The 12,575-nt window shown below is 40.7% G+C and overlaps 1 protein-coding gene across 5 annotated transcripts in view; it reads right to left on the bottom strand.

Annotated features, from left to right (window-relative positions):
• Window positions 1-12,575, bottom strand: part of BORCS5 (BLOC-1 related complex subunit 5) — a 97,691-nt gene that overhangs the window by 30,709 nt on the left and 54,407 nt on the right. The window lies entirely within an intron of this gene.

The raw sequence follows: 12,575 nt of genomic DNA, 5'->3' as shown, positions 1-12,575 counted from the left end.
CCAACCACTTGGCAAAGTGCCTCCTGGGCGTTATTTTTCAGACTTATAATTGTCCAGGAAAGTAAATGACCATTAGCTTCATTTTACAAGTGAGGAACCCAAGATGCAGAGAGGTTAAATAACTTACCTAAAGTCACACAGTACGTGGTTTCTACAAGACACAACACCTGACCTTATGCCCTACTTTAAGATATTAAGAATATGAATCCCTTCTTCACCAAAAGAATTGTAAAATGGTTGTCTGAGAAACAGAAGAAAATATATATAAGGAAACTGTTAGGAGGAAATACAAACATGAAGACATTTAAAAGCTGAGCAGGATGTCCACTAACACGCCATGAGTCTCATCCTTTACATTTTCTTCCAACATCAGTTTAGCTGGATAACTATTAAATTCCCTTAAATTTGAACAGGACATTATTTTTCAAAGCCTTTCACACAGAATTACCTTACCTTTCTTTAAGGTGTGTAGACCAGGATAATTATTAGCATTTACAAAAGACAAAATATCAGTTAAAGAGCTTAAATGACATGCCAAGGGCCACACAACAAAGTTCTCACCAGAACTCAAGTCCCCTGATTTCTGATCAAGTGCTTCCTTCCAACTCAAAGGTTCACAAACTTTTTGGTGTCAGGACATTTTGATCCTCCCAGAAATTATTGAGGACCCTAAAGCACTTGTGTATGTAATTTAAAGCAATATTCAAAGCTGTTAAAAATTAAAACTGAGCAGCGGGAGGAGAAGATGAGACAAATGGAGAGTAGCACTGAAACATATGCATTACTGTATGTAAAACAGATAGCCAATTAGAAGCTGCTGGTGTAACTCAGGGAGCTCAATCTGGTGCTCTGTGACAACCCAGAGGGATGGGATGGGGTGGGAGAAGAGAGGGAGGGGACATATGTACACCTATGGCTCATTCATGTTGATGTATGGCAGAAACCAACACAACATTGTAAAGCAAATGTCCTCCAATTAAAAAATGAAAAAAAAAAAAAAACCCCAGAAAATTCTTGAACACTTATCATTTTTTAAAATAATATTACTCAGCTATTAAAAAGAATGCATTTGAATCAGTTCTAATGAGGTGGATGAAACTGGAGCCTATTATACAGAGTGAAATAAGTCAGAAAGAAAAACACCTACAGCTCAACTCCAGAAAAATAAACGACCCAATCAAAAAATGGGCCAAAGAACTAAATAGACATTTCTCCAAAGAAGACATACAGATGGCTAACAAACACATGAAAAGATGCTCAACATCACTCATTATCAGAGAAACGCAAATCAAAACCACTATGAGGTACCATTTCACACCAGTCAGAATGGCTGCGATCCAAAAGTCTACAAACAATAAATGCTGGAGAGGGTGTGGAGAAAAGGGAACCCTCTTACACTGTTGGTGGGAATGCAAACTAGTACAGCCACTATGGAGAACAGTGTGGAGATTCCTTAAAAAACTGGAAATAGAACTGCCTTATGATCCAGCAATCCCATTGCTGGGCATACACACTGAGGAAACCAGAAGGGAAAGAGACACGTGTACCCCAATGTTCATCGCAGCACTGTTTATAATAGCCAGGACATGGAAGCAACCTAGATGTCCATCAGCAGATGAATGGATAAGAAAGCTGTGGTACATATACACAATGGAGTATTAGCCATTAAAAGGAATACATTTGAATTAGTTCTAATGAGGTGGATGAAACTGGAGCCTATTATACAGAGTGAAGTAAGCCAGAAAGAAAAACACCAATATAGTATACTAACGCATATATATGGAATTTAGAAAGATGGTAACAATAACCCTGTATATGAGACAGCAAAAAAGACACTGATGTATAGAACAGTCTTTTGGACTTTGTGGGAAAGGGAGAGGGTGGGATGATTTGAGAGAATGGCATTGAAACATGTATAATATCATATATGAAATGAGTCGCCAGTCCAGGTTCGAGGCATGACACTGGATGCTTGGGGCTGGTGCACTGGGACAACCCAGAGGGATGGTATGGGGAGGGAGGAGGGAGGAGGGTTCAGGATGGGGAACACATGTATACCTGTGGCGGATTCATTTTGATATATAGCAAAACCAATACAATATTGTAAAGTTAAAAAGTAAAATAAAATTTAAAAAAAAAAGAAAGAAAAACACCAATACATTATATTAATGCATATATATGGAATTTAGAAAGATGGTAATGGTGACCCTATATGCAAGACAGCAAAAGAGACACAGATATAAAGGACAGACTTTTGGACTCTGTGGGAGAAGGTGAGGGTGGGATGATTTGAGAGAATAGCACTGAAACATGTATATTACCATATGTGAAACAGATCACCAGTCCGAGTCCTATATGCATGAAACAGGGAACTCAAAGGCGGTGCACAGGGACAACCCTGAGGGATGGGATGGGGAGGGAGCTGGGAGGGGGGTTCAGGATGCGGGACATATGTACACCCACGGCTGATTCATGTCAATGTATGGCAAAAACCACTACAATATTGTAAAGTAATTAGCCTCCAATTAAAATTAATTAATAATAATAATAACCCCATTATGTGTTCATGTAAATAACATATTTTAAAGGATATAACTACTTTCCCAAACAAAGAAGTGAGAAGAGTGGCACTCATTTACATTTTTCTAAGTCTTCTCACTGTCTTGGCTTCATAGCAAACAGCTAGTCTCAGACCTGCTTTTGCATTTAACATGTTGCTATTTTACATCATGAAGCCTCTGAAAAACTCTACTGTACACTCCTGTAAGAGGGTGAGAGTAATTAACAATCATCTAAGGATTACTGTGAAAATAGCTTTGACCTCTGAGAATCCCTACTGGGAGCCTGGGGATCTCAGGGACCCCGTTCCACACCCAGAGCAGTACACTCACACCAGAGCCAATGGCAGAGTACAGATCCGAAATACACATGACCAGCGCATGCGCTGGGCACCATCAGGATGGACTCGCACGCATCCAAGCTTGTCTTGGGAAGCCTCCCCCACTCCTGCCTCCCAACCACCAATGTCAAACCTCCACTGGTTCTGAGGAACCGGGACGTAAGCCAAGTTCTTCATCCCCTAAAGAAGATGGAGGCTGCCTGACCGGAAGGAGCTGTTCCAGAGAATTCTCTCAGCTCCTCCTCTGGCCTGACAGCAGAATGAAGGCTGCGCCCCGCAGGGCCCTGCTCCCCCACCTCCACTGCCAACCCTGGCAGGGGACAGCCTGGAGCTCCTAGGAGCCTGCCTCCCCGCAGGAGCTTTTGACAGGGTTGACTTTGGCAGAAATAAGGATTTATTTTTTAGATCTGACGTTTTTATTGAGATCCTGTGTACAAGACCTTGCGTATTCCTTTACCTAGCTTCTCCCAAAGGCAACATCTTGCAAAGTTATAATACAATATCACAGTCAGGACACTGACATGGGTACGACCCACTGATCTGCTCAGATATCCCCACTTTTTTTGGGCGTGTGTTTAGCTCGGTACAGTTTTTTCATATGCCTAGGTTTGTGTATCACTACCACAGTCGATTCGGAGCCATTCCAACACCCCAAGAAGTTCTGTTGCTTTTTATAACCATAACTACCCCTCTTCCATCCTCAGCTCCAACAACCACTAATCTGTTCACCATTTCTAAAATTTTGCCATTTCAAAAATGTTCAAAAAGGGAAAAATCCAAAATGTAACCTTTTGGGATTGACTTTTTTCACTCAGCATAATCCCTCAGAGATTCATTTACTTGTTGCATGTATCAGTAGTTTGATCATTTTTATTTCTGAGTAGTACTCCATGGTATGTATCACTCAGAGTTTGGTTAACTATTCACCTGTTGAAGAACATTTGGGTTGTTTCCAGTTTGGGGCTATGACAAACAAAGATGCTATGGACAGTCACCATACGGGTTTTTCTGTAAACACAGATTTTCATTTCTCTGGGATGAATGCCCAAGAGTACAACTGCAAAACAAAACAAAGAGTACAGTCAGCAAAGATAAGACCGGAAGCTGACTGTGGTTCAGATCATGAATGCCTTATTGCAAAATTCAGACTTAAATTGAAGAAAGTAGGGAAAACCACTAGACCATTCAGGTATAACCTAAATCAAATCCCTTATGCTTATACAGTAGAAGTGAGAAATAGATTCAAGGGATTAGATCTGAAAGACAGAGTGCCTGAAGAACTATGAACAGAGGTTCATAACACTGTACAGGAGGTGGTGATCAAAACCATCTGCAAGAAGAAATGCAAAAAGGCTAACTGGTTGTCTGATGAGGCCTTACAAATAGCTGAGAAGAGAAGAGAAGCGAAAGGAAGAGGAGAAAAGGAAAGATATACCCATCTGAATGCAGCATTCCAAAGAATAGCAAGGAGACATAAGAAAGCCTTCCTAAGTGAACGATGTAAAGAAATAGAGGAAAACAACAGAATGGGAAAGACTAGAGATCTCTTCAAGAAAATCAGAGATACCAAGGGAACATTTCATCCAAAGATGGGCACAATAAAGGACAGAAATGGTGTGGACCTAACAGAAGCAGAAGATGTTAAGAAGAAGTGGCAAGAATACATAGAACTATACAAAAAAACCCTTAATGACCCAGATAACCATAATGGTGTGGTCACTCACCTAGACTAGTCATCCTGGAGTGAGAAGTCAAGTGGGCCTTAGGAAGCATCACTGCAAACAAAGCTAGTGGAGTTGATGGAATTCCAACTGAGCTATTTCAAATCCTACAAGATGATGCTGTGAAAGTGCTGCACTCAATATGCCAGCAAAGATGGAAAACTCAGCAGCGGCCACAAGACTGGAAAAGATGTTTTCATTTCAATCCCAAAGAAAGTCAATGCCAAAGGACGTTCAAACTACTGCACAATTGCACTCATTTCACATGCTAGCAAAATTCCCCAAGCCAGGCTTCAACAGTACATGAACCGAGAATTTCCAGATGTTCAAGCTACATTTAGAAAAGGCAGGGGAATCAGGAACCAGTGGAATTGCCAACATCCATTAGATCATCAGAAAAGCAAGAAAATTCCGGAAAAACATCTACTTCTGCTTCACTGACTACGCTAACACCTTTGACTGTGGGAATCACAACAAACTGTGGAAAACTCTTTAAAGAGACGGGAATACCAGATCACCTTACCTGCCTCCTGTGAAACCTGTATACAGGTCAAGAAGCAACAGAACTGGACATGAACAATGGACTTGTTCAAAATTGGGAAAGGAGTACGTCAAGGCTGTATACTGTCACTCTGTTTATTTAACTTCTGTGCAGGGTACATCATGAGAAATGCCAGGCTGGATGAAGCACGAAATGGAATCAAGATTCTCAGGAGAAATATCAATAACCTCCGATATGCAAATGAGTCCACCCTTATGGCAGAAAGTGAAGAGGAACTAAAGAGCCTCTGAATGAAAGTGAAAGAGGAGAATGAAAAAGCTGGCTTAAAACTCAACATTCAAAATACAAAGATCATGGCATCCAGTCCCATCACTTCATGGCAAATAGATGGGGAAACAGTGGAAACAGTGACAGACTTTATTTTCTGGGGCTCCAAAATCACTGCAGATGGTGACTACAGCCATGAAATTAAAAGACATTTACTCCTTGGAAGAAAAGCCATGACAAAACTAGACAGAGTATTAAAAAGCAGAGACATTACTTTGCCAACAAAGGTCTGTTTAGTCAACGCTATGGTTTTTCCAGTAGACAGGTATGGATGTGAGACTTGGACCATAAGGAAGGCTGCGTGCTGCAGAATTGATGCTTTTGAACTGCGGTGTTAGAGAAGACTCTTGAGAGGCCCTTGGACTGCAGGGAGACCAAACCAGACAATCCTAAAGGAAATCAGTCCTGAATATTCATTGGAAGGACTGATGCTGAAGCTGAAGCTCCAATAGTTTGGCCACCTGATGCAAAGAGCCAACTTATTAAAAAAGACCCTGATGCTGGGAAAGGCAGGAGGAGAAGGGGACGAAAGAGGATGAGAAGGTGGGATGGCATCACTGACTCAATGTACATGAGTTTGAGTAAGCTCCTAGAGATAGTGAAGGACAGGGATGCCTGACGTACTATAATCCATGCGGTTGCAAAAAGTCGGACACGACTAAGCAACTGGACAGCAACAATTGCTGGGTTGCATGACAACTGCACGTTCAGTTTTATAAGCAACTGCCAAACATTTTTCTAGAGTGTCCATACTGAGAAAATGTGGGATTTCTCAGACCACTAAAATCTCCTAACGAAGGTATCAATGGCTACGCCACTACTGACAAAGAACACAGTCCCTGGAACGCAGACTTGGGAAGAAAGGCGCCTAGAGCACTTTGTTGTCAATTCAGGACTGAAGTCATAAAAAGACTGAAGACAAACTGTGAGAAGAGGAATTAAATGATTTTGTGCCATCAAAAGTGGGCCAGGATTTAAAAAAAAAAAAAAAAAGTGGGCCACAATAACACAAAGATCATAAAGGAAACATTGATATATCCAAAAGATAAAAATCAAGATTCCTCATGGTAAAAAGCAGTGCAAGCTAAAACAAAACAAAAAACCTGCAAGAAATATTTGCTACATGTATCATAAAGGGTAAGCTTCCTATTAGATAAAGAGCTCCTAGAAACTGGCAAGCAAAAAATCAGCAAAAGCAAGACGGACAAAGGATATGAATGGCATTTCACAAAAAAGTAAATACCAATGCCACAACTCTTGAGATGCAGAAGTTCACTCATTATAAGAAAAATACAAAAGAAGACTGCACTGGAAGTGCATTCTTCTCTTAAACTGGTAAAAATCCAAAAGTGTGATTAAAAACTCTATGGGTGGAACTATGAGGAAGCAGGCATTGCTGATTTGTATGTAAGCTGCTAATGTCATCATAGAGGGTGATTTGGCAACGATATCAATTTGTGCAATTACAAATGCATAAGCCATTAATGCAGCAATTTCTCTACTAGGAATTTATATGTTAGCACACATGCTAAACGATGTATCATTATTTAAATGATTATTCATTGTAGCAGTGACTATAATAATAAAAGGAGAGCGAATACCTCAATATCCATCAAGGGAGCTTGCTATCAATATCAATCAAGGTACATCCATAAATGGTATTACAGGGCCACGGAAAAGAATGAAGACGGTCTATACAGGTGTGTGTGTTAGTCACTCAGTCATGTCCAATTCTTTGTGACCTCAGGGACTGTAGCCCACCAGGCTCCTCTGTCCATGGAATTCTCCAGGCAAGAATACTGGAGTGGGTAGCCTCTTCTTCTCCAGGGGATCTTCCAAACCCAGGCATCGAACCCAGATCTCCTGCATTGCAGGCAGATTCTTTACCATCTGAGCCACTAGGGAAACCCAAGGTTTGTACATATTCACATGGAAAAATCTCCCAAGGATATGATGTTATAAAAGAAAGGTATATAAAAAATGAAGAAAATACATTGCCTTGGTGAATTTATCATGTTCAAATTGTCTTATTAATATAGTAAAGATTTTCTAGAGTATCTTGGCTTTTTCAGGTGATGTCTTTAAAAACTTTTTTCATTTATGTATAATGTCTATAGTACTTATTTTATACCCCTATTGTATTTATAAGACTCTATTAGACAGTTAAATGTAAGTGGTAATTGCCGGAATCTCAGTCAAGCTCTTGAATTAAAATGTAAAGATTTAAGTATTTTGCTGTTCATTGTGTAATTGCTATTGGTAGTTATTAAATAGTCTTTACCATATTTAAATAGTTTACTTTAATTATCAAGAATGGAGGACTTCCCTGGTGGTCCAGTGGTTTTGATTCCAGGCTTACAGTGCAGGAGGCCTGGGTTCAATCCCTGGTCAGGGAACTAGATCCCACATGCTGCAACCAAGATCCGGTGCAGCCAAATTAATTAATTTAAAAAAAAAAAAAAAAAAAAGAGCAAGCTGAGGAAATCTTCAGGAGGAGATAGGCTTCTCAGGGTCCCTGCTCTGCATTCCCATATATACTTCAGAGTGAGGCCTGCTCTCAGCCTGCACCTGCTCCTCCAAGGTGAGTGAGGAAGATTCCAGAGCCTGCCCTGAAGAGTGGCAGGGAGGAGAGCTCCAGCCAGGGCTGGCTCATGGCACCAGAGGCTGAAGCAGAGAGCCTCCAAACCAGCGACAGATCTTCAATCAAAACCCTGACCCTTCTTCCTACAAAAAAATGAGGGAGGTGGGGGGAAAGTTTGCTAAGTCTAGAAGGCACCCTAAGATGTTCAAACGAAGGCGCTCAGCAACTCCAAGGTCAGAGAAATCACACTTGAAGGGACTTCCCTGGTGGTCCAGTGGTTAAGACTCCATACTTCTAAAGCAGGGGGCATGGCTTTTATCCCTGGTTGGGGTACTAAGATTCCACATGCTGTGTAGCCAAAAAATAAATAAATAAAATTTAAAAAAGAAAAAGAAATCACTCTTATAAACTGCAATTACACCCTCCCCTAAACACCTAAAAGCAAAGCTCAGGTACACAGGTCTATTATCAGAATGTGCTTCTGATAATAGAAGGAATCTCTGAAAATCAGCCCATAAATCCAGCTCCAGGACACAGAAGGAGCAAGACAGAGGGAAAAAAAAAAAGATGGGCCACTTTTTCTACTCCTGAAGTTACAGAGCTCCAACAAGACAGGCTGGTCCTGCAGGCAATCAGAACAAAGTTTTCCCAGGTTCTCAAGTGTCAGGAACTCAGCTCCCCCATTCTGATGCCTGAAGCACCCCTATATCTTCTGATGAAAGGAGGAGAGCAGACAGAAAGCTGGGTACATTCAGAGATGGTAAATTTTTTCATTTGCAGGAGACCATATACTGCCTGCCCTCCAAGAGGTTTTTATTTGGAATACATGTTCATTTTTAAACATTGTTGATGCTTTAACTGTGTGGTCTCCTGCTCTGTCAACCTCTACCTGAACTCAGCCAACCAGCATCTCTCATTCACATTACCTGCCTGGCCTCGGAGGGCCTCTAGGCTTATCCCTCTATTTTCAGTCTTACTTACCAACTCTAGTGATAACCTAAACCTTTAGCTTAGGTAACAGACAATGAACCCTATATACCCTTGAAATGATCTTTTGTAGAGTTTTATAAATGCTCTTTATGGTTAAGTCTTTTTTCCCTTTTTTACATTTTATTACATAAACTTTCAAATATACAGAAAAGAAAAACTATATACCCAAATATGATCTAGAATCAGCCACTGACATTTTATCACATCTATTAATACTTCATCCTTTTGTTGTCTTTTCCTAAGCCATTAAAAAATTAGCAGTCATGACACTTCATCCCCGATATTCTATTCTTTTATGGATTTATGGTTAGTTTTTCATGTTAAACAAAAGTTTCTAAATTATGTCTTCCTTACTCTGTTAGGGAACAGAGCCATTACCCTCAGCTTTCTAACTCTTCTTTAGCTTAACACAGTGATGTACACAAAGTAGATGTTTATTGAGCTGAAGATGTGATTTAATAGATTCCATATTTGCAAATGGTAAATACTGAGGCATACCCTAAGATCCTGTTGAAACCACTCTGTTTATACAGGAATGAAGAGTGGGCTCTGGGGAATGGGTGAGGACCACGTCTGAGTATTACACAGATACAGCAACTTGCCATTTGTACCTACCTCTCTGTGTAAAGTGTTGAGTGGAAAAACCATCAGGGTTAGAAATTTGGAAAAGATTTTTGCTGAGAAATCTTTTTCTCTCTGAAATGTCAGGTAGGAAAAAAAAAGTTTTCCTAAAGTATAGTACAGAGCCATATGGCTATTAACCTATGCTATTACCAAGCTGAATTCCTTAACTTTTAAAAACTTAAGTCACTTTCAGGAGTAGAAATCAGTATTATGAGTAATAGCACTCAAATTTGGGAAATAGCATAACAAGCGTCATTTTCTTCTGCAGAATCCAGAAAGCAGAAGCTATGTAACTTTGACAACAGCTATTGTGAAGGTACAACTAAGCAACAGATTAAAAAAAAAAAAGAAATCACCTCCCCACAAAATCAAGGATTTTTTACTCTATTGGTCACAGAATATTTCAAAGTCAGAAGTACATAAACCATGTGTATTATTTAGCTAAACTCTAGATCCCAAAGGCATTCAGGTCTACAAACACCTGCCCATTTAAACAGGACCTTATGATGTACATTAGAGATTGATTCTTTTGCGGTATTCAGAAAAGCATGCCCTCTCTGACTGGTTTCCTGAGGAACTTTTATGTCCACCTCAGAGGCACACCAATCTCACTCAGGAGAAGCAGCCACCAAGAATGGCTACCATTATTGTTTTGGTTAATCCATGTGGCAGAAGACACTGCAAGTGTAGACAGCCCCAGTGTAACAGCCAGTCTATCACAGGTTTCAGTGTGGAGAGAATGCTCCCTCCTAATAATTTCTACCAGAGGTTCTAACTACCAGAGGGCCAAGAAAGAACTTCCTCATTGAGGTAGTGCTACATACACACTAAATGTCCGTATCCCCCCAAAATACATGTGCTGAAACCTAATGTGAGAGTATGAGGAGGCAGGGCCTTTGGGGGTGATTAGGTCATGAGGGTGGAGCCATCACGAATGGGACTAGTGCCTTCATAAAAGAAACCCCAGACGGTGAAACTGATTCATTCACCATGTAGGACAAAGGAGAAAGACTGCCAGTTGTGAATCAGGAAGTGGTCCCTCACCAACACTGAATCTGCCAGCGCTTTGATTATAGACTTCTCGGCCCCCAGAACTGGGAGAAATAATTTTCTGCTGATTGAAAACATCCAGTCTATTATATTTTGTTATAGAAGCCCAAATGGACCAAGACAGGGAACATGGGGAAAGCTGATTTGAGTCCCATTATTTATGAACTGTGTAAACTTGGACAATTTACCTTATACTCTGAGCCTCAGTTTTCTCATGTAAAACTGGGATAATAATCACTTCCCCTTCAGGATTTACCTAGCATACAGCAGGATCCTGGTAAATATCTGTTCCCTTTCATCTTCCCTGTCTTAAGACTCAGGAGGTAAAGGGGTACTTAGCCTTGGGGGGGAATCAGCAGTAGGGCACAGAAAGCATTTCACCCCTCCAGGTTCAGGCACCCATTTGTCCATGGTCAATGCCCTGGTTTATGGTACTAAAGAAGCAAGAACAGAGAATGTCAACAACCCAAAGCAGATACAACTTTTCCAACATGATCAGCACCTACAAATGAGACACCTCACTATCTTCAAGGAATCCTATAGGATAAACTTAGCTTTTTATAATCTCCTCCACTTTTTCCTCCCAAAGAGTTTATAAATAAAGGTTCAACTCATTATCCTTCTTCAATAGTCTCCAGGCTCAAAGCCTTGTACTCTTGTTGAACTTACAGGGCAAGGAAAGGAGGCAGCTTGACATAATAAAGAAAGTATAAGCTTTAGAATCAGACTGACATGGGAATTTGAATCCAGGAATTGCTATTTACCACCTATGTCATGGGAGGGTGGATGCTTAACTTCCCTGAACTCAAACCTTTCATCTGCAAATTAAATACTACCTGCATTAAAGGAGTACTGAGAGAATTACACCAAGGTACACCTGCCATAGTGTAAGGCACAGAGTAGGCACTCAATTCATGTGAATTTTCTCAATGTCCTCAACGTCCCCAAGTCCCCAACTACCAACTGTTGCCGTAATCAAATAAGCAGGGCCAGCCCTACCATATACGAGTATCTGCTAGCACTGCCTTCTATATATACTATATACATCAGGACTGTGGAAAATAACAAAAAAAAATGATCTCCCTCCTCAGGCAGATTACCAGAAGCAGCAGGACTTAAATACAAAGAACACAGAGGTGAACAAGGACTCAAATGAAAAGTAACAACAAAAGCCAGTTCAAAAATGGGCAAAGGACTTAAGTAGACATTTCACCAAAGATACAAGGATGTCATTAAGCACATTAAAGATGCTCAATATCACTACTCATTCAGTTCAGTTTAGTCGCTGAGTCGTATCCAACTCTTTGCGACCCCATGAATCGCAGCACGCCAGGCCTCCCTGTCCATCACCAACTCCCGGAGTTCACTCAGACTCACGGCCATCCAGTCAGTGATGCCATCCAGCCATCTCATCCTCTGTCGTCCCCTTCTCCTCCTGCCCCCAATCCCTCCCAGCATCAGAGTCTTTTCCAATGAGTCAACTCTTCGCATGAGGTGGCCAAAGTACTGGAATTTCAGCTTTAGCATCATTACTTCCAAAGAAATCCCAGGGCTGATCTTCAGAATGGACTGGTTGGATCTCCTTGCAGTCCAAGGGACTCTCAAGAGTCTTCTCCAACACCACACTTCAAAAGCATCAATTCTTCGGCGCTCAGTTTTCTTCACAGTCCAACTCTCACATCCATACATGACCACAGGAAAAACCATAGCCTTGACTAGACAGACCTTTGTTGCCAAAGTAATGTCTATGCTTTTGAATATGCTATCTAGGTTAGTCATAGCTTTATTAGGGAAATGCAAAAAAAAGAAAAAAACCACAATGAGATCCACTTGTAACTGACATAGCAGCTATTATCCAAACAATAGAAAATAATAAGTTCT

Source organism: Bubalus kerabau, chromosome 1, assembly GCF_029407905.1.
Source record: "Bubalus kerabau isolate K-KA32 ecotype Philippines breed swamp buffalo chromosome 1, PCC_UOA_SB_1v2, whole genome shotgun sequence".
Classification (NCBI taxonomy): Eukaryota; Metazoa; Chordata; class Mammalia; order Artiodactyla; family Bovidae; genus Bubalus; species Bubalus kerabau.
The sequence above is the reverse complement of the archived record's forward strand: the minus strand, read 5'-3'. Positions and strand labels throughout refer to the sequence as shown.